This window comes from Schistocerca piceifrons, chromosome 1 (assembly GCF_021461385.2).
Source record: "Schistocerca piceifrons isolate TAMUIC-IGC-003096 chromosome 1, iqSchPice1.1, whole genome shotgun sequence".
NCBI lineage: Eukaryota > Metazoa > Arthropoda > Insecta > Orthoptera > Acrididae > Schistocerca > Schistocerca piceifrons.
Genome location: NC_060138.1, coordinates 1,164,794,850 through 1,164,814,428, shown reverse-complemented (window position 1 = coordinate 1,164,814,428; position 19,579 = coordinate 1,164,794,850). Strand labels below are relative to the sequence as shown.

General features: G+C 40.0%; 2 protein-coding genes across 9 annotated transcripts in view; one reads left to right on the top strand and one right to left on the bottom strand.

Moving 5' to 3' along the window:
- Nucleotides 1-12,627, bottom strand: part of LOC124781255 — a 186,948-nt gene extending 174,321 nt beyond the window's left edge. For 2 of the 8 annotated variants that reach the window (XR_007015951.1, XM_047253844.1), the window contains exon 1: nucleotides 12,345-12,557. The gene's annotated coding sequence lies outside the window, so the exon portion shown is untranslated. Of the gene's footprint in view, nucleotides 1-12,344 lie in introns of all 8 variants that reach the window. The other 6 variants (XM_047253846.1, XM_047253845.1, XM_047253850.1 and 3 more) reach the window with 6 other exon arrangements.
- The window catches only part of LOC124781337, a 78,014-nt gene continuing 71,037 nt past the window's right edge, over nucleotides 12,603-19,579 (top strand). The window contains exon 1 of the mRNA XM_047253853.1: nucleotides 12,603-12,787. The gene's annotated coding sequence lies outside the window, so the exon portion shown is untranslated. The remainder of the gene's footprint in view (nucleotides 12,788-19,579) is intronic.

Here is a 19,579-nt window from a genome sequence, read left to right as displayed (position 1 = left end):
TGACCTAGACCTTGTTGAATAGTTGTGGGAGATGATTTCCTTGTCTGACCGCTGTGTAAGTCTCAAATGTTCTGAGATTTCATTTGTTGTATGAGTGCCCTAGTTTTTCTGTCAATTCCATGTTCTATGTAGTATATTCCTAGATTCTTCATTTAATATTAGATCTTGAAATCTTGTAAGTTGGCTTTTGTGAGATAGTTGACAATTATCTTCAAGTGTCTCCCAACTCAAGATTTTCAGCATTTCTGTGAATCTCTCCTGTGAGTCAAAGGCAACAATCTTGCTGCCGTTCTTTGTATACATTCAATAACCACTGTTATTCCTATCTGTTATCAGTTCCACATAATTAATATTATGGGATAGCTCACATGAGTATGTTACAAGGAGTATCCTTTGTAGGCTGACTGCATTTTCCCAGTACTTTACCAACAAACTGAAGTATGTCACCTGCATTATGTGTGACTGTGCCTGTGTGTTCATTCCATTTCATAGCCACACAAATTGTTACACTCAGGTATTTGTACAATTTGACTAATTCTATTTGTGACTCACAGATATTGCAGTCACAGAATACTACTTTTTTGCATCACTATTAATACTGTCTGTCAGGTCATTAATGCACGAGGGTTGTTCAACAAAGACTGAGACTGATGCTGAAATAACTTTATCATCAAGTAATCAATCAATACTTTCCCTCCAATGTAGTCACTATTAAGAGTGACACACTTATCCCATCATCTCATCTAAATGCCCACTTTTCTGTATCTGTTAGCAGTTAAATTTTCTAACTGCCAACTGGTTTCACAGTTATGGTGATTTATAAAGTAGCAACGTAACTTTACTTTATAAAATTTATGAGGTAGAGGTACAGAAAGTAGGGGCCAGGTTGATTACCACTGCTCTAAAGCCTTCAATCGACATTTGCTAAGTCAAATTGTCATCCTTTGAGATCCTTTTTTTGCAGAACAATACAAAACAAGTCACGTGGGGCTAGATCAGGGCTATACAGAAGGAGCCCTTATTGGCTAAAAACATCGTGACAGATACTACAACATTAGGCCACGCATTCTCATGGTTCAGTTTTCACTTTCTGTGGAGTTCCCTTCATTTCTCTGGAATATGACCTTTCATCAGCTGTTGAGTCTAATCTCTGGGAACTTGATGTGTTTACGCCATGCTGCCGTAGTACAAAATGTGTTCACTAAGGACTTATTGGCTGATTTTGGGACATGTGTTTTTATCAGATGAGTCTCTCCCTTTTGAAACTACTCTGAATGCCGTCTTTTCATTTCAGGGTCATAATAATAGACCCAAATTCATTGTCGGGGATGATGGTTTTCCGTCAATCATTCCCTTCATCCTGGACACACTGTATCCATAAACTACAGAAACCACCTCTGTTCTGTTTTTGAGTAGGTACCGGTAGTCTGGAAATCCAGCAAATGTACACTCATGACACGTTTAAATAATTCTTCATAACGGTGTGAGAACTTCCTAACAAAACATTCAACATTTTTGTGAGCTGTCTAACAGTCACATGAGTCCGCATATATGATCGCTGCTGCAGTGTTGATTGTGATATCAGTAAAGATTAGTGTGGTTTCCTCCTATCCTTTCAGCTCGTTATTGTGGTCTTCAGTCGTGAGACTGGTTTGATGCAGCTCTCAATGCTACTCTATGCTGTGCAAGCTTCTTCATCTCTCAGTACCTACTGCAACATACATCCTTCTGAATCTGCTTCGTGTATTCATCTCTTGGTCTCCCTCTATGATTTTTACCCTCCGCGCTGCCCTCCAATGCTAAATTTGTGATCCCTTGATGCCTCAGAACATGTTCTACCAACCAGTCCCTTCTTCTTGTCAAGTTGTGCCACAAACTCCTCTTCTCCCCAATTCTATTCAATACCTCCTAATTAGTTATGTGATCTACCCATCTAATCTTCAGCATTCTTCTGTACCACCACATTTCGAAAGCTTCTATTCTCTTCTTGTCCAGCATCACCCGACTTAATTCGACTACATTCCATTATCCTCGTTTTGCTTTTGTTGATGTTCACCTTATATCCTCCTTTCAAGACACTGTCAATTCCGTTCAACTGCTCTTCCAAGTCCTTTGCTGTCTCTGATAGAATTACAATGTCATCGGCGACCCCTAAGTTTTTATTTCTTCTCCATGGATTTTAATACCTATTCCGAATTTTTCTTTTGTTTCCTTTACTGCTTGCTCAATATACAGATTGAATAACATCGGGGAGAGGCTACAACCCTGTCTCACTCCCTTCCAAACCACTGCTTCCCTTTCATACCCCTAGACTCTTATAACTGCCATCTGGTTTCTGTACAAATTGTAAATAGCCTTTCACTCCCTGTATTTTACTCCTGCCACCTTTAGAATTTGAAAGAGAGTATTCCAGTCAACATTGTCAAAAGTTTTCTCTAAGTCTACAAATGCTAGAAACTTAGGTTTGCCTTTCCTTAATCTTTCTTCTAAGATAAGTCGTAAGGTCAGTACTGCCCCATATGTTCCAATATTTCTATGGAATCCAAACTGATCTTCCCCGAGGTCGGCTTCTACCAGTTTTTCCATTTGTCTGTAAAGAATTCATGTTAGTATTTTGCAGCTGTGACTTATTAAAATGATAGCTTGGTAATTTTCACTTCTGTCAACACCTGCTTTCTTTGGGATTGGAATTATTATAGTCTTCTTGAAGTCTGAGGGTATTTCGCCTGTCTCATACATCTTGCTCACCAGATGGTTGAGTTTTGTCAGGACTGGCTCTCCCACGGCCGTCAGTAGTTCTAATGGAATGTTGTCTACTCCTGGGGTCTTGTTTCAACTTAAGTCTTTCAGTGCTCTGTCAAACTTTTCACACAGTATCATATCTCCTATTTCATCTTCATCTACATCCTCTTTCATTTCCATAATATTGTCCTCAAGTACATCGCCCTTGTATAGACCATCTATATACTCCTTCCACCTTTGTGCTTTCCCTCCTTTGCTTAGAACTGGGTTTCCATCTGAGCTCTTGATACTCGTACAATTGGTTCTCTTTTCTCCAAAGGTCTATTTAATTTTCCTGTAGACAGTATCTATCTTACCCCTAGTGAGATAAGCCTCTACATCCTTACACTTGTCCTCTAGCCATCCCTGCTTAGCCATTTTGCACTTCCTGTTGATCTCATTTTTGAGACGTTTGTATTCCTTTTTGCCTGCTTCATTTACCGCATTTTTGTATTTTCTCCTTTCAGCAATTAAATTTAATATTTCTTCTGTTACCCAAGGATTTCTACTAGCCATCGTCTTTTTACCTACTTGATCCTCTGCTGCCTTCACTACTTCATCCCTCAGAGCTACCCACTCTTCTTCAACTGTATTTCTTTCCCCCATTCCTGTCAATTGTTCCCTTATGCTCTCCCTGAAACTCTGTATAACCTCTGGTTTAGTCAGTTTATACAGGTCCCATCTCCTTACATTCCCAGCTTTTTGCAGTTTCATCAGTTTTAATCTACAGCTCATAACCAATGGATTGTGGTCAGAGTCCACATCCGCCCCTGGAAAAATCTTACAATTTAAAACCTGGTTCCTAAATCTCTGTCTTACCATTATATAATCTATCTACATCTACATCCATACACCGCAAGCCACCTGACGGTGTGTGGCGGAGGGTACCTTGAGTCCCTGTATCGGTTCTCCCTTCTATTTCAGTCTCGTATTGTTCGTGGAAAGAAAGATTGTTGGTATGCCTCTGTGTGGGCTCTAATCTCTCTGATTTTATCCTCATGGTCTCTTCGCGAGATATACGTAGGAGGGAGCAATATACTCTTTGGTGAAGGTATGTTCTCTAAACTTTAACAAAAGCCCGTACCAAGCTACTGAGCGTCTCTCCTGCAGAGTCTTCCACTGGAGTTTATCTATCATCTCCGTAACGCTTTCGCGATTACTAAATGATCCTGTAACAAAGCGCGCTGCTCTCCGTTGGATCCTCTCTATCTCTTCTATCAACCCTATCTGGCATGGATCCCACACTGCTGAGCAGCATTCAAGCAGTGGGCGAACAAGCATACTGTAACCTACTTCCTTTGTTTTCGGATTGCATTTCCTTAGGATTGTTCCAATGAATCTCAGTCTGGCATCTGCTTTACCAACGATCAACTTTATATGATCATTCCATTTTAAATCACTCCTAATGCGTACTCCCAGGTAATTTATGGTATTAACTGCTTCCAGTTGCTGACCTGCTATTTTGTAGCTAAATGATAAGGGATCTATCTTTCTATGTATTCGCAGCACATTACACTTGTCTACATTGAGATTCAATTGCCATTCCCTGCACCATGTGTCAATTCGCTGCAGATCCTCCTGCATTTCAGTACAATTTTCCATTGTTACAACCTCTCGATACACCACAGCATCATCTGCAAAAAGCCTCAGTGAACTTCCGATGTCATCCACAAGGTCATTTATGTATATTGTGAATAGCAACGGTCCTATGACACTCCCCTGCTCATCACACCTGAAATCACTCTTACTTCGGATGACTTCTCTCCATTGAGAATAACATGCTGCGTTCTGTTATCTAGGAACTCTTCAATCCAATCACACAATTGGTCTGATAGTCCATATGCTCTTACTTTGTTCATTAAACGACAGTGGGGAACTGTATCAAACGGCTTGCGGAAGTCAAGAAACACGGCATCTACCTGTGAACCCGTGTCTATGGCCCTCTGAGTCTCGTTGACAAATAGTGCGAGTTGGGTTTCACACAAGCATCTTTTTTGAAACCCATGCTGATTCCTACAGAGTAGATTTCTAGTGTCCAGAAAAGTCATTATACTCGAACATAATATGTGTTCTAAAATTCTACAACTGATCGACGTTAGAGATATAGGTCTATAGTTCTGCACATCTGTTCGACGTCCCTTCTTGAAAACGGGGATGACCTGTGCCCTTTTCCAATCCCTTGGAACACTACGCTCTTCTAGAGACCTACGGTACACCGCTGCAAGAAGGGGGCAAGTTCCTTCGCGTACTCTGTGTAAAATCGAACTGGTGCCCCATCAGGTCCAGTGGCCTTTCCTCTTTTGAGCGATTTTAATTGTTTCTCTATCTCTCTGTCATCTATTTTGATATATACCATTTTGTCATCTGTACAACAATCTAGAGAAGGAACTACAGTGCAGTCTTCCTCTGTGAAACAGTTTTGGAAAAAGACATTTAATATTTCGGCCTTTAGTCTGTCATCCTCTGTTTCAGTACCATTTTGGTCACAGAGTGTCTGGATATTTTGCTTTGATCCACCTACCGCTTTGACTTAAGACCAAAATTTCTTAGGATTTTCTGCCAAGTCAGTACAAAGAACTTTACTTTCGAATACATTGAACGCCTCTCGCATAGCCCTCATCACACTACATTTCACTTCGCGTAATTTTTGTTTGTCTGCAAGGCTTTGGCTATGTTTATGTTTGCTGTGAAGTTCCCTTTGCTTCCGCAGCAGTTTGCTAACTTGGTTATTGTACCACGGTGGCTCTTTTCCATCTCTTACGATCTTGCTTGGCACATACTCATCTAACGCATTTTGTACGATGGTTTTGAACTTTGCCCACTGATCCTCAACACTATCTGTACTTGAGACAAAACTTTTGTGTTGAGCCGTCAGGTACTCTGTAATCTGCTTTTTGTCCCTTTTGCTAAACAGAAAAATCTTCCTACCTTTTTTAATATTTCTATTTACGGTTGAAATCGTCGATGCAGTAACCACTTTATGATCACTGATTCCCTGTTCTGCGTTAACTGTTTCAAATAGTTCGGGTCTGTTTGTCACCAGAAGGTCTAACATGTTATCGCCACGGTTCTCTGTTTAACTGCTCAAGGTAGTTTTCAGATAAAGCACTTAAAAAAAAGTTCACTGGATTCTTTGTCCCTGCCACTCGTTATGAACGTTTGAGTCTCCCAGTCTATATCGGGCAAATTAAAATCTCCACCCAGAACGAACTAAAACATGGTGGGGAAATCTAATCAAAATATTTTCCAAATTATCCTTCAGGTGCTCAGCCACAGCAGCTGCTGAGCCAGGGGGCCTACAGAGACATCCAATTACCATGTCTGAGCCTGCTTTAACCATGACCTTCACCCAAATTATTTCACATTTCGGATCTCCGTCAATTTCCTTCGATACTATTGCACTTCTTATCTATCTGATACCTTCTAGTATCTCAAGGATTCTTCCATGTATACTACCTTCTTTTATAATTCTTGAACCAAGTGTTAACTATGATTAAGCTATGCTCTGTGCAAAATTCTAACAGACAGCTTCCTCTTTCATTTCTTACCCCCAATCCACATTCACCTACTCTCACCTTCTCTCCCTTTTCCTACTCTCAAATTCCAGTCACCCACGACTATTAAATTTTCGACTCCCCTCAATAACTGAATAATTTCTTTTATATCCTCATACATTTCATCAATTTCTTCATCATCTGCAGAGTTAGTTGGGCATATAAACTTGTACTACTGTAGTAGGCGTGGGCTTTGTGTCTATCTTGGCCACAATAATGTGTTCACTATGCTGTTTGTACTAGCTTACCCACATTCCTAATTTTTATTCATTATTAAACCTACTCCTGCATTAACCCTATTTGATTTTGTATTTATAACCCTGTATTCACCTGACCAGAAGTCTTGTTCCTCCTGCCACCGAATTTCACTAATTCCCACTATATCTAACTTTAACCTATTCATTTCCCTTTTTAAATTTTCTAGCCTACCTGCTCGATTAAGGTATCTGACATTCCACGCTCCGATCCGTAGAACGCCAGTTTTCTTTCTCCTGATAACGACGTCCTCTTGAGTAGTCCCCATCCGGAGATCCGAATTGGGGACTATTTTACCTCCGGAATATTTTACCCAAGAGGACGCCATTATCATTTAACCATACAGTAGAGCTGCATGCCGCCAAGAAAAATTACGGCTGTAGTTTCCCCTTGCTTTCAGCTGTTCGTAGTACAAGCACAGAAAGGCCGTTTTGGTTAGTGTTTCAAGGCCATCTGTATCGCTGAGGCACGCAAGCCTCCCCACCAACGGTGAGGTCCATGGTTCATGGAGGGGGGGGGGGGGGGGGGGGCCTTTCTATCTTTGGAAGTTTAATGCCGCTGGTAACATGCACCACAAGACCATAAACTCTATGAAGATCTTGAAGCATTTCTGCATTTCTGAAGCACCCTTCAGGAGAATGCAGAACTGTCTGCCATGGTATAATTTAGAGGTGGCTCACGTTACAACCATATTCACGATGCTACTGCTGGAGAACAGATGAGGGCAGGCAGTGGTGGCACCTGGTAACAGTGGAGGATACTTAGCAGTACACGAAGCACCTGCTAGATGGTAGTGCAATGGCCTTTTCAGCATGTTTGAAAATTAGTCTCAGTCTTTGTTGAACAATCACCATATAATGTGAATAGCAAGGGTCACTGTGCTCTATCTTTGGCCATGCACAACATTATTTCTACATCTGTTGATATCTATCTATCCAAGATAACACACCTCATTCTTTTAACCAAAAAATCCTCAATTCAGTCACAAATTTCATTTGGTTTTCCATATGACCAAATTTCTGTTAGTAAGTACTAGTGTTATTCTTTTCAAGATACGCGCTGTTGCATTTAAGCTCAGTCAGGGGCATAGAAGGGTAGTTTGGAGGATCACTTCTGCAATCTTTACTGCAGGCCAGTATGACCAAGACTGCTTTCCCCACAATAAGGCGCAGTTGCCAAACACAGTTCGGCCTCTGTGGCCAGAGACTGTTTTGTGTGTGTGTGTGGGGGGTTGGGGGGGGGGGGCTACTGCAAATTAAGGCATTGTGGCCAAAAGCTCAAATGTATAGCAGTCTTTCTGTTGTGCCTGTCTGTAACTCAATGTCTCCTCTACATAGTGAGTAGCAATCTGTCATTTTCATAATACTGTCATTATTCCATGCTGGGTTTTCTATTGTTGAATAATTTTTTTTTTCAGTTTATGGTTAAAAGAGGAACTACCTCAAACAGATTCAGTATAGAATCTAATAGATATTTTGTCAGGCCCTGGAGTTGGCTTTTTTTTATTTAAAAAAAAATGAAAAACAAGTTTTACCTGTTTTTCAGTGCCACTTGTACTAATACCTGTATCATTCACCTTTGCAGTGAGACAAGAACTGAACTCGAGCAGCACTCATGGCTCCTCCTTTGTAAAGAAACATTTGAAAAGAGTGCAACATTTCTGCCTGTGCTTTGTTACATTCAATCTTGGTTCATACGTCATCCACAAGTGCTTAAACACAAACTTTAGTTCCATTGTCAGCCTTACCATATGACCAGAATTTCTTTGAGTATTGTGAAAGATATTACTGTAACATTTTGAGAATGAAAATATGGTCCAAGTAGGCTGTATTCTTTTTACTATCTACACTTTAGAAACCACCATGAGATGGTTGAAATCGACCAGACACACGGATAACAAAAAGAATACAGCCTGCTTGGGCCATGTTTTCATTCTCAAAACACAGTGAGGCTGTGGGGCTCCTCAAAAATAAAATTTTAAAACTTTCTGCTGCAGTATACTATGATAGCCACTGAAGATATCGCAAATTGCCCACTTAACAGTCAAACATGTTACATTTGCCATCTCTCTACTTATAACCCTACACTTCATTTTATACATATTGTGCAGTAGTAACTGTGTCTTTGAAAGTTTATTTACAGACTACATGCATCAAAGAAGGGCCCCTCCATGAATGTAGCTGTCCAGTGCTTGGTCAACTATTCTTCTAAAACTGAGTGATAGTTCCTCCACAAGCTCATATACAGAGAGAAGTTTTTCAAGTTCCTCCTTGTGATATAACAATGCTGTTCCTTCTCTAGATTACTGGACATGCAAATCTTTGTACCTGTGTTAATACCTTTTAATACTTTGGTAATCATTGTTACTGCAACAACCTCACGATGACCGACATACCTTAACTCACAAGGTGTGATCTCTCAGACTGAACAAAAATTTTTGAATTCAGTCTCTAAGATCAGGCCTGGAAGAATACTTCTATACCCTTCATACCCAATTTAAATCACCAACCCTGAAATGTTTTGTCGCTGGTTGCATTATTGCCTACTTTGTTTGTTGTTGAAACATTTTATTGACATTTACCTGGCTCTCTTAGACTGTGCCTCGTGAACTACGTACCTGTTTTCTTCAGTATAGCACAAAATGAGTTCACAGGAACATGACAGTTTTAAAAATCCTAAGTTTCATGAAACTGTTAGTCAGTGAATCGCAGAAGATATCAATAATATAGATCAAGAAATGTGTGAAAACGATGACAGTTTTACAACAGCCAGTAATCATACTGTCCAACATGATATCCTGCTAGACAAATTAGAATATGTCAGTATACGAGGAGTAGCTAAAAAGTGGTTTCAGTCATACCTCCATAATAGGAAACAGGTAGTAGAAATTGCAACAACAAACAGTAAAAACCAAAGTATTGTTTACAGATCGAATATTCAGACTGTGCCAATAGGGGTACTGCAGGGGAGTGTTCTAGGACCTCTCCTATTTCTTCTTTACATAAATGATATCAAGATTCCAGTAAATGGTACTCATATAACCCTGTTTGCGGATGACACAAACATTGTAGTAACTGACATAAACCGGGTATTGCCAACATCTGCAACCAGAGTTATAGAATATTTGCAAAATTGGTTTGAAGTGAACAAATTAACCATAAATATCTCTAAAACTGAAACTTCCAGGCAGATTAAAACTGTGTGCCCGACCGAGACTCGAACTCGGGACCTTTGCCTTTCGCGGGCAAGTGGTAGAGCACTTGCCCGCGAAAGGCAAAGGTCCCGAGATCGAGTCTCGGTCGGGCACACAGTTTTAATCTGCCAGGAAGTTTCATATCAGCGCACACTCCGCTGCAGAGTGAAAATCTCATTCTGGATCTCTAAAACTAATTATATCCATTACAGGAAAGCAAAGTCGCACTCTGATCTAGATCTCAGAATACAAAATAAAGAAATTGTGAGAGTTGCTACCACAAAATTCTTAGGTGTACATATAGATGAAAATTTAGACTGGAAATCCCATATCCTGTATATCTCACATAAGTTAAGCTCTGCTTGCTTTGCTTTATGCGTTATTAGCTTTGTATGTAGTAGGGAATGTAGCAGAGCTGTTTACTTTGCTTATATACATTCTGCTATTACCTATGGCCTCATCTTCTGGGGTCATAGTAAGAAAAATCTCAAAACCATCTTCACTCTACAAAAACGAGCTGTTAGAATAATTACCAACAGTTCAAGGCTAACTCCTTCAAAGCAATTATTTAAACAGCTGAATATTCTACCCCTACCGTGCCTCTATATACAGAAAAGCGTAATTAACGTAAAACGAAATATTAACAATTTCCAATCCAATCTACATACTTACAACACAAGAAAGTGCAATGACATTCATATAAAAAGAGTTAACAAGGCTTTGGCGCAGAAACAAACAAACATACAAGGAAGGAGATTGTATAACAAACTACCGGTAAAGATAAAAGAAATAAAAAAATTGTCTTCATTTAAAGAAGCAGTATTCAAATTTTTAATGACCAACTGCTATTATAGTGTAAAAGAATACCTGGAATAGCTCCATACTAAACAATTATATTTATGTACTCTGTGCCAATAGTAATTTTTATCTGACTGTTGCTATGATCTAAATAAATAATATGTACAAAAGTGCTAGAATTGTATGTGTTGTATTTAAATATCAACTGTGTATTCCATGTAAAAAGTCTTTCTCATACATCAATGTAAATAATCAAAGTTGTACATGCTATTTCAATGTGGTCTGATGTTACGTAGTCTGCTATGCACATCTGTATTTTGTATAGTATTGTTCACCCTATATGTGTTTATATATATATAGGCCTATACTACGTATTTTTTTGACGAAATCTATGCAATGTAAATTGTCTCTGGACGAATAAACTACTACTACTACTACTACTACTACTACTACTTCTGTTAGCAAAGAGCAGGGTCACGCAGAGGAAAAACTTCAGGACAATTGTGATGCAGATCTCTCAGTTTCCGTAATAAAATACATAAAGAGTTAATTAAAATCAAATGTGTTTTAAGTGGTGACAAAGAAAAATGTGCTTTCCAGTATCAAATATGAATTTTGTGATTTTCTTTCTGTACCTATCAAGTGCAATTTTTATATGCAAGTTTAAACCTTGGAATTTAGTTTTATGTGAAAATTTACTTGCTACAGAGATACTACACTTTTTCAGAATGTAAAATTCATTTCTCGAACAGTTCATTTGTGTGTACTATTTAAAAAAACCACACAAAAATTGGTGATTTTGTGTAGCAAAAAGTAAAACACTGCAGGTCTTATTCAGTACAATAAAAGCAACAAAAAATATTTACTTATCAATTAAATAACTGTAAAAATGAAAGTTAGACAACTTAAATTAAAAATTTAAAACGAGTTGCATTTTTAATCTCTGTGTACACATTGGCATCCCAGAGACTCCACCTCATAGTACACATTACAGAAAAGTCACCTCGTGAGTTAAAGGATATCAGCTTCAACATAACAGTTTGTATACTGAACGTATACAGAGGAGGACAGCACGAATGGTCACAGGTCTGTTTGACCCATGAGAGACTGTCACAAGAAATGCTGAAGAAACGGAACTGGCAGATACTTGAAGATAGATGCAAACTATTGCAACAACGCCTACTTCCAACGTTTCAAGAACAACCTGTAAATTATAAATCGAGGAATATGCTACAACCTCATACGTATGCCTCACATAAGGATTGTGAGGGCAAGATTAATTACAACAAGCACAAACATTTAAACAATCATTCTTCCTGCGCTCCTTAAGTGATTGGGACGGGAAGAAGCCCTAATAAAGTGTACAATGGCAGTGTCTTCTGCCATGCATTTCACAGCGGTATGCGGAGTAGGCCTTTGTATGTAGACGGAGAATGCATACATCGTCAATGGCTATATCTTCTGGGTGAGATTGGAAGTCGATATAAATACCCAATTATAAGTTCATTATTATAAAGATCATACAGTGATCGACTGGTCGCATTTTCACTTATGCATTTTTTCTCCTGTCGCAGTTATCAACATGAATGCAAAGCTGTCAGTCTCAAAATTAACAACGGTATTTTCATGTCTTAAAGACGAGTGCCTTTATTTTAGTACTTGTGCTTAACCTTACGCTTCTTCCTGCATGTGTGCTTTTTTAATACTATTTCTTTCCGATTGTCTGCTACTGCGATAAGAAAACAATACAAAAACTTCGTTACCTGTTTAAACAAAAACCACGGATTACCATTTATTCATGGGCTGCGTATCATTTTGATTTCAATTCGAGTTTACACAGTCCATACGAAACTTACGAACTTTAACCCTCATTAATTGGATGTTACAGTTTCCTAAACTCACATTTGCATTTCGCGGCAGTTAGAACTCTCTACGCACACCAAAGAATAACAAAAACAAATGGTGTTCTGTGGCAGGTTACTGTTTGGCCAGCGACCTACCTCATCGGTTTAGTTGTATCAACTGTGGTTGCATTTTGATGCTTACAGTACTAGCAAAGAACTTAAATGAGTAATGTTGTGAGTAATGTTGCATCTGTGAAAAAAATGAGGTGACACTGGGGTGCTGAAGTGATTCATAGGAGCAGCCCAACTGGAGAAAGAAATCTTGAATGTTTAATGGAGCTAAGTATTAGAATAATGCTCAGGTATGTAGTCATATGTCGTGCAGCAAGCTGTTGTTGAGTAATGAACTGCTAAACAGTTCTAGCTTTTCATGTTATTTGGCCATTTTAACGCAATAAATACCATACATGTAAATGACATACCGTAAGTTGTATATATGAAATGTTATTTAATTTATTTTATAGTCGTAGCTACAGCCTTATGTTAGTTTTGCCAGAGCCCAGTACTGTTGAGAGGAAATCTCTGTGCATAGCCATCGAGGTCGCTCATGAAACGTAGCCCATACCAAGACAACCACCTGTTATTGCCCAGAAATCTCTCAGATGAAAGACCACGAGAAAGTGTGCCTGTCTCACGAGTTCATGTTGTCTAACAAATAACATTGCGTTAACTAGATTGTATGTGAGCAATCTTTCTGTTTTCTGCGAATACCCCACAGACCATTAATTGATACATGCCTAGCATAAGTGTGTAATTGTCACATAAGTTAGGCCTTCGTGGTACAAAAGTCGTTCCACGTCTTCTTCTATTAGTTTCCTAGCTCTAGCAAATTAGCTGAATTAATAAAAAGGATGTAATTCATATTACAACCAATCAAACAGATGTACACTAACTTTTCATTTTTCATAGTGACATGCTAACAATCCTCAAGATATGTCAGTTGCAACATCTTGTTGAATATAGTTTTGCAACACACTATCTCCAACCTCTGTACTGTCCTTACTGTGATGTTCATTCATTTCTCCAAGCAGCAGAACTTTTCAGTTAGTGTGTTGGTCTACAGCATGCACTTGTTTCTTGCCATCCATCTAGTCTTGGCTTATGCTACTTTTTTGGATTGTAGTTTGTGTTCCTTCTTTTTAACTCATCTGTCATCTTCCCACTCATTAACTTGTATGTATGCATTTACACAGCTCTTATTCGTACCAGGTAGTTATTTATTTTGTTAGCTTATATTTCAACCTTTATTGTCTAGTGTTTCTTTTTATCTGTAGTTGGCAGTACCTTTCTAATGTGGCTCTATTTGCAATTAGTTGTTTGAGTCAGTGAATGCCATTTTCTAATACCATAGGTTGCAACTAGTGTCTGCTGCTGACAATTTATATTTGGGATACTGTCTGATAATGTGGCATCCCGTCCCTGAAACCTTGGTTGTGGTGCCAAACTAGTGTGCAGTAGCCTACAGCCCAAAGACTAGGTTATGTTGGAAGGTGATAATGTGATGGTGTTAGCGAAGCCAGCGAATGTGGGGTGGGTCATTGCATTTCAATTCAACTGAGGGAAAAAAATCTTCGATTTCGACCAAACATGTTTTAGATATAATGCTGAATAATTTTACCTCTTGCTCATTTTGTTTTAATTTTACAGCCACTCCATATTTCAATGAATTTGCTTTTTTATTACACACAAAGTATGCTTTGTTTTTCTTCAGTCAAAATCACAAAGTCAATCTAAAGTATTTCACATGTGCGAATGAGTATGGGAGTATTTTATATAAAATTTCTACAAAATTCACTATTTTCAACAACAAAAAAGTATCACTTCAATAAAACATAAACAACACATATTTTTTAAGCAAACCGTAGGATGAGAGCCGTCAAGAAAAATAATAAAATTGATTGCATATTCTTTCTTTGTGGGACAGATCAATTTTTTATTTTGTATATGTTAAAAATTAGACACAAATTGTCAATTTACAGTTAAAGAAATTATTAAATGTGTAAAAAATTTCTAGTTGATAAAATATTACATGGTGTATGTTCTTTGGAATAACAATCTTTATTTAATTATTACTAATAAAGTATACCAAATTGCTGTCATTTAACATTACGAACAGTTGTACTGCCTGTCGTGCATCCCAAGATGGTTTGCAAAGTACAGATGTAGATGTTTGATTTTAATATGTAGGCCTGTGTAATGAGTTTGTACTATAAGTGTATAAACATAATTTCAGTTTTCTTACCTTCAAGAAAGCCTGTAATCCAATTTTCTTAAAACATGGATTGCATTTGTGCCTTTTTCCCAAGTTTATTCTCTCCTTTGAAAGTTGATTCATTCTTCCTCGTGAGCATGGAGAATCAGCTATGGAAAGTGTGAGGAAGAGAGACACTGACTCTTCAGGATTTGGTCAAAAAAAGAAAAAAAAATGGTGAGGGACCTTTAGGATGAAGGAATCTCAGATAAACATCTGCTCCTTTATGCAATCCAGACACCATTTAATCGTTCACACAGACAGTATCAGTCAGAGTGTAGGTCTTTTTAAAGTGACACAAAACATTGGCAACTGTTGCGTAAGTTGAATGCCAAACAAGGTTTCTTATCAGAACTGATCCTCATTGCTGCAGTGCTATGGGTAAAATCAAGCGGTTTGAAGTTAAGGAAATTTCTCATACCATGGAGCATTTGAACACCTTTGAACGGTTTTTAAAGAATTTAACTAGATAAACATACTGTGCTGTTGCTGGCAAGGTGGGAGTTGACTTTTTAAATGTTTTATGGAAATCAAAATACATTTGTTGTTGTTGTTATTAGGTTTGTCTAACACTGACACATTGTTTTTTTTCCATAACTTATGACAAATAAGGACCACTGTGCTTCAAACTTAAATTCGTCGTCATGAATGTGTAGGTTCATAAAGTTGAACTTATTTTTATTTTGTCCAACGCAACCATCACTGAAATACTGTACCACATCTAAATGCAGGAATTTTTCCCCGTAACAAATTATCATTTGTTTCCTGAATTTTGTGAACACTGGTCACAGTGTGTTAAAAGTCTTCAGAAATTACTACTAAAATATATTACATAAGATAAACCGTACACAAGATGAGCAGTTTATGATTTATGATTTTATTAATTTATTTTTTTATTTGTACATAGATAAGTAGTTTTTGGATCTTGTTTTATAAAGCATCAGTAAAATTGTGAACAAAGTACTCTTAATCATTTTTGTTCGATCAGTTGTGGCCCATTGAGAAAGATAATAGTATGAGTGTCTTCATAATGATCCAGTGCATACTTCTTCAAGTAAGAAGCAAGATATTATTTGGAGTGCATTTAATGCAATTCTGTCCCCCAGGGGGCTCGCCCCTCTTTGATGTGTTCATGCCTGGCCTTGCAGCATCTTTTCTCTTCCGTGCTGCATGTGTGTCCTCTTGCTATATCCCCCCCCCCTTTCCCTTGGCAAACGTATCTGGGATGTTCTTGGGAATGTGTTCCGCATTTTCAGTAGCCGACACAAGAACAGTCTCTCCACTGTTTTTCGTTCCCTTTTTTTTCCATCTACATGGGTACTCTGCGAATCACATTTAAGTTCCCCTTCTCCTATCCTTCCTCCGCTTCGACATTTGAAGTTTCTCTTTTTCTTCTTCCTCCCTGTGCGCTCCGGAAGGCCAGCCCATGCATCTGATGCATAATAGGTGTCCGGGTAACAATTAATTCCCGGCACAGGCCAGGCCCAGGGAGGGGTGATTGCCTGAGCTGCTACATTCCCAAAGTGCCAATTGCTCCATCTGTCAGGTGTTCAGGAGGTGTGAACAATGACCTAAGGCTTGTGTGCCACCTTCTGAGGGAGGGCCGCCAGTTGGAAGGAGTGCACCTTCAGAGATTCTGGCAATCAGGGGATTTTCTTGCAATGAGCCAATCATCCAGTCAGTGTCTGGTAAACCTAAACGGAATGAGGCCGTAGATTCAAAAACCCTCCCAGCTGGACCATGGTTCCTCATGGTTTCATGTCCTGAAGACTGAGAGTCTTCTCCTAAGGCAAATCGGTATTGTATTCAGAAAGGTGTTGATGCAGTTGCAGGCCCTGTGAAATCCTGTTCTTGTGTACACAGTGGCACTTTTTGTTGGAGATTCTTCTGATTCTCAAGTACAACAACTGCTTGCAGCTTCGCTCCTCCACAGCCCATCAAATGTTGAATTCTTCTTGTGGTGTTATTTACACAAGACTACTCAACAGTCTGACTGAGTACAACAATCCAGATGTACTTCTCTGATCAGGGTATCAGTGCAGTGCATTGGGTGATGAAAAAGGTAGATGCCTCCTTAGTGCCCACTTGTACTCTTTTGCTCACTTTTGATAGAGTGGTGCTTCCATCAAAGCAAGCTATGAAGTTATCCTAGTTTGACTATACATTCCAAGTCTGATGCGCTGTTAACCACTGTCATCATTTCAACTACACTCAAATGTCTTGTCGACAACAGACAAATGTGTAACCAGTGATAGGGATGCTGACAAGGGCAATTGTCTACCGCCGCCTCCTCCTCCTCCTCCTCACTGTATAATTGCAGTGGTGACCATACCGCCTCCTCCCGAGATTGTCCCATGTATCTTGATGAGTGGGTCATCCAAGAGATCCATGTGAACAAAAAAGTGCCTTACCTGCTCATTCGCAAGTTGATGTCTAGTTAGAAACACTGTGTTCTACCATCCGGCACTTATAGTACTGTTCTTCCAACATCTCACTCCACGAAGGACTTGGGCACACAGCCACACAACCTCAAATTCAGCACCGCGGTTGTAAAATCACCCAGTGGCACAGTAGCATCCCTGTCTCCTCCTGCAGCTGTGCGACAAGCCACCAAACTTTTGCCTCACAGGGCGAAGTCACCTGCTGCGCAACTGGCAGGTCGGAAAGGACAGAAGGAATACTCCTATGAAAACTTCTTACATCCCTCCATCCAATAAACATCTCAGTCTTCCTTTGCCAATTGGAAAGGCTCCAAGAAATCAAACAAAGGCAACCAGTCATCTCCTTCGCCAAATCGGAGAAGTTCTTTGACAGTGTCACCAGTGCATCCCGCTGCCCGTTTTTCTGATTGGATTTCAAAGACCAACAAAAGTAGAATGCAGACACCTCTGTAGATGTCATGGAGCACGATCCACAGTATCTGCATCCTGCAGCAGTGAGTCTTTGAAGGCTGGCACTCGGCAGCTGCTGAGGTGACACCCCTTCATTTTTTCCCTCCTCCCCTTTCCTCGTTATGGCTATCCTTCAATGGAACGTTTGTGGCCTTCGATCAAAGAAAGAGAATTTACGGCTGCTCTTAGAATCACAGTGTCCTCTTGTTCTCTGCCTCCAGGAAATAAAATTGCATCCTCACAACCACTTTGAGCTCTCACATTTCTTCCCGGTCCACTTTGATCTTCCTCCTGAGGTTGGCATTCCATCTTGTGGAGGAGTCGTGCTGCTCATCCAGGATGACGTTCATAGTCAAATCATCTCCCTGACTACCCAGCTTCAAGCTGCTGCAGTCTGCATTTCCCTTCCTCACTTTGCTTCTTTGTACTGTTTACAGCCCTCTGACATCCAGTGTCACCAGGGCAGACTTCTGCCAGATAAAGGGCAGCTACCTCACCCCTTTCTGTTATTCGGTGACTTTAATTCACACCATCCCCTTTCTTGTTGTCCTAGAACCTGTCTGTGAAGTGCCCTTTTGACTGACCTCAGTCAACTTAGCCTCCTCTGTCTTAACACAGGAGCACCCACATTCCTTTCAGACTCCACGCACACCTGTTCCCATTTAGACCTAACCATCTACACTGCCCAGCTTGCCCATTGTCTCGAGTGGTCCATTCCCTCTGACACACATCAGAGCGACTGTTTCCAATGTGCTATCCATTTGCTGACTCCTACCCCACCTATGTACACATCCAAATGGCAGCTTATTAAGGTCCAACTATAGGCTCTACTCCTCCCCCGCGAGCTTCGACAAACAACATTTCCCCAGTTGTGATGACCAAGTAGAATATCTTACAAACATTATCCTCATCTCTGCAGAACATTCCATTGCTTGCACTTCCTCCTTACCATGCTGTGTCTTGGTTCCTTGGTGGACTGAGGCATGCCATGGCACAACTCATGCACGGAGACATGCTCTCAGCGTTTTTAACTGTCATCCTACATGGCAAACAGCATTCATTATAAACAGTTGCATGCACAGAGTTATCACATTCTTTGGGGTAGCAAAAAAGCCAGCTGGATTTCGTTTACTAGTTCTTTCAATAGTTCCACTCCCTCGTCTGTCATGTGGGCCAACCTGCGATGGCTCTCTGGGACCAAGATCCATTCCCCAGTTTCCGGTCTGACAGTAGCAGACGATGTTATAGTGGACCCTATTGCTATCTCCAACACCTTGGGTCGCCGTTTTGTGGATATTTCGAGCTCTTCTCACTACCACCTGCCTTCCTCCATCAGAAACGAGTGGAGCTAGCTTGGGCAATACCCTTCTCTTCTGAGAATCTTGCGTGCTACAATGCCATCTTTACTATGAGGAAGCTCAATCATTCTCTCACTTCATCCCAATCCTCCGCCCCAGGACCAGACGAAATTCACATTCAGATGTTGCAGCACCTTTTCTTGTGGACAAGCACTTTCTACTTCACATGTACAACCGCATCTGGCCAGAGGGCATGTTTCCCAGACACTGGCGTGAAGCAACTGTCATACCCGTATCTTAAGTCCGGTAAGGACAAACACCTTCCTTCTAGCTACCACCCCATTTCTCTCACCAGCTGTGATTGCAAGGTGATGGAATGTATGATTCATGCTCGGCTGGTATGGTGTCTTGAGTCTCTCAGTTTACTAGCCAGCACAGTGGGGATTTTGAGCTCGCCATTCTACAGTTGACCATCTTGTCACTTTATACGCTCATGTCGTGAATGGTTTTCTGTGGAAATCCCAGGTTGTGGCCATGGTTTTCAATTTGGAGAAAGCCTATGACACCTGCTGGAGAACTGTTATTCTCTGTACTGTCTACATCTGTGGCTTCCAAGGCCGCAAGCCCCATTTCCTTCAGGAATCTTTAAGAGAG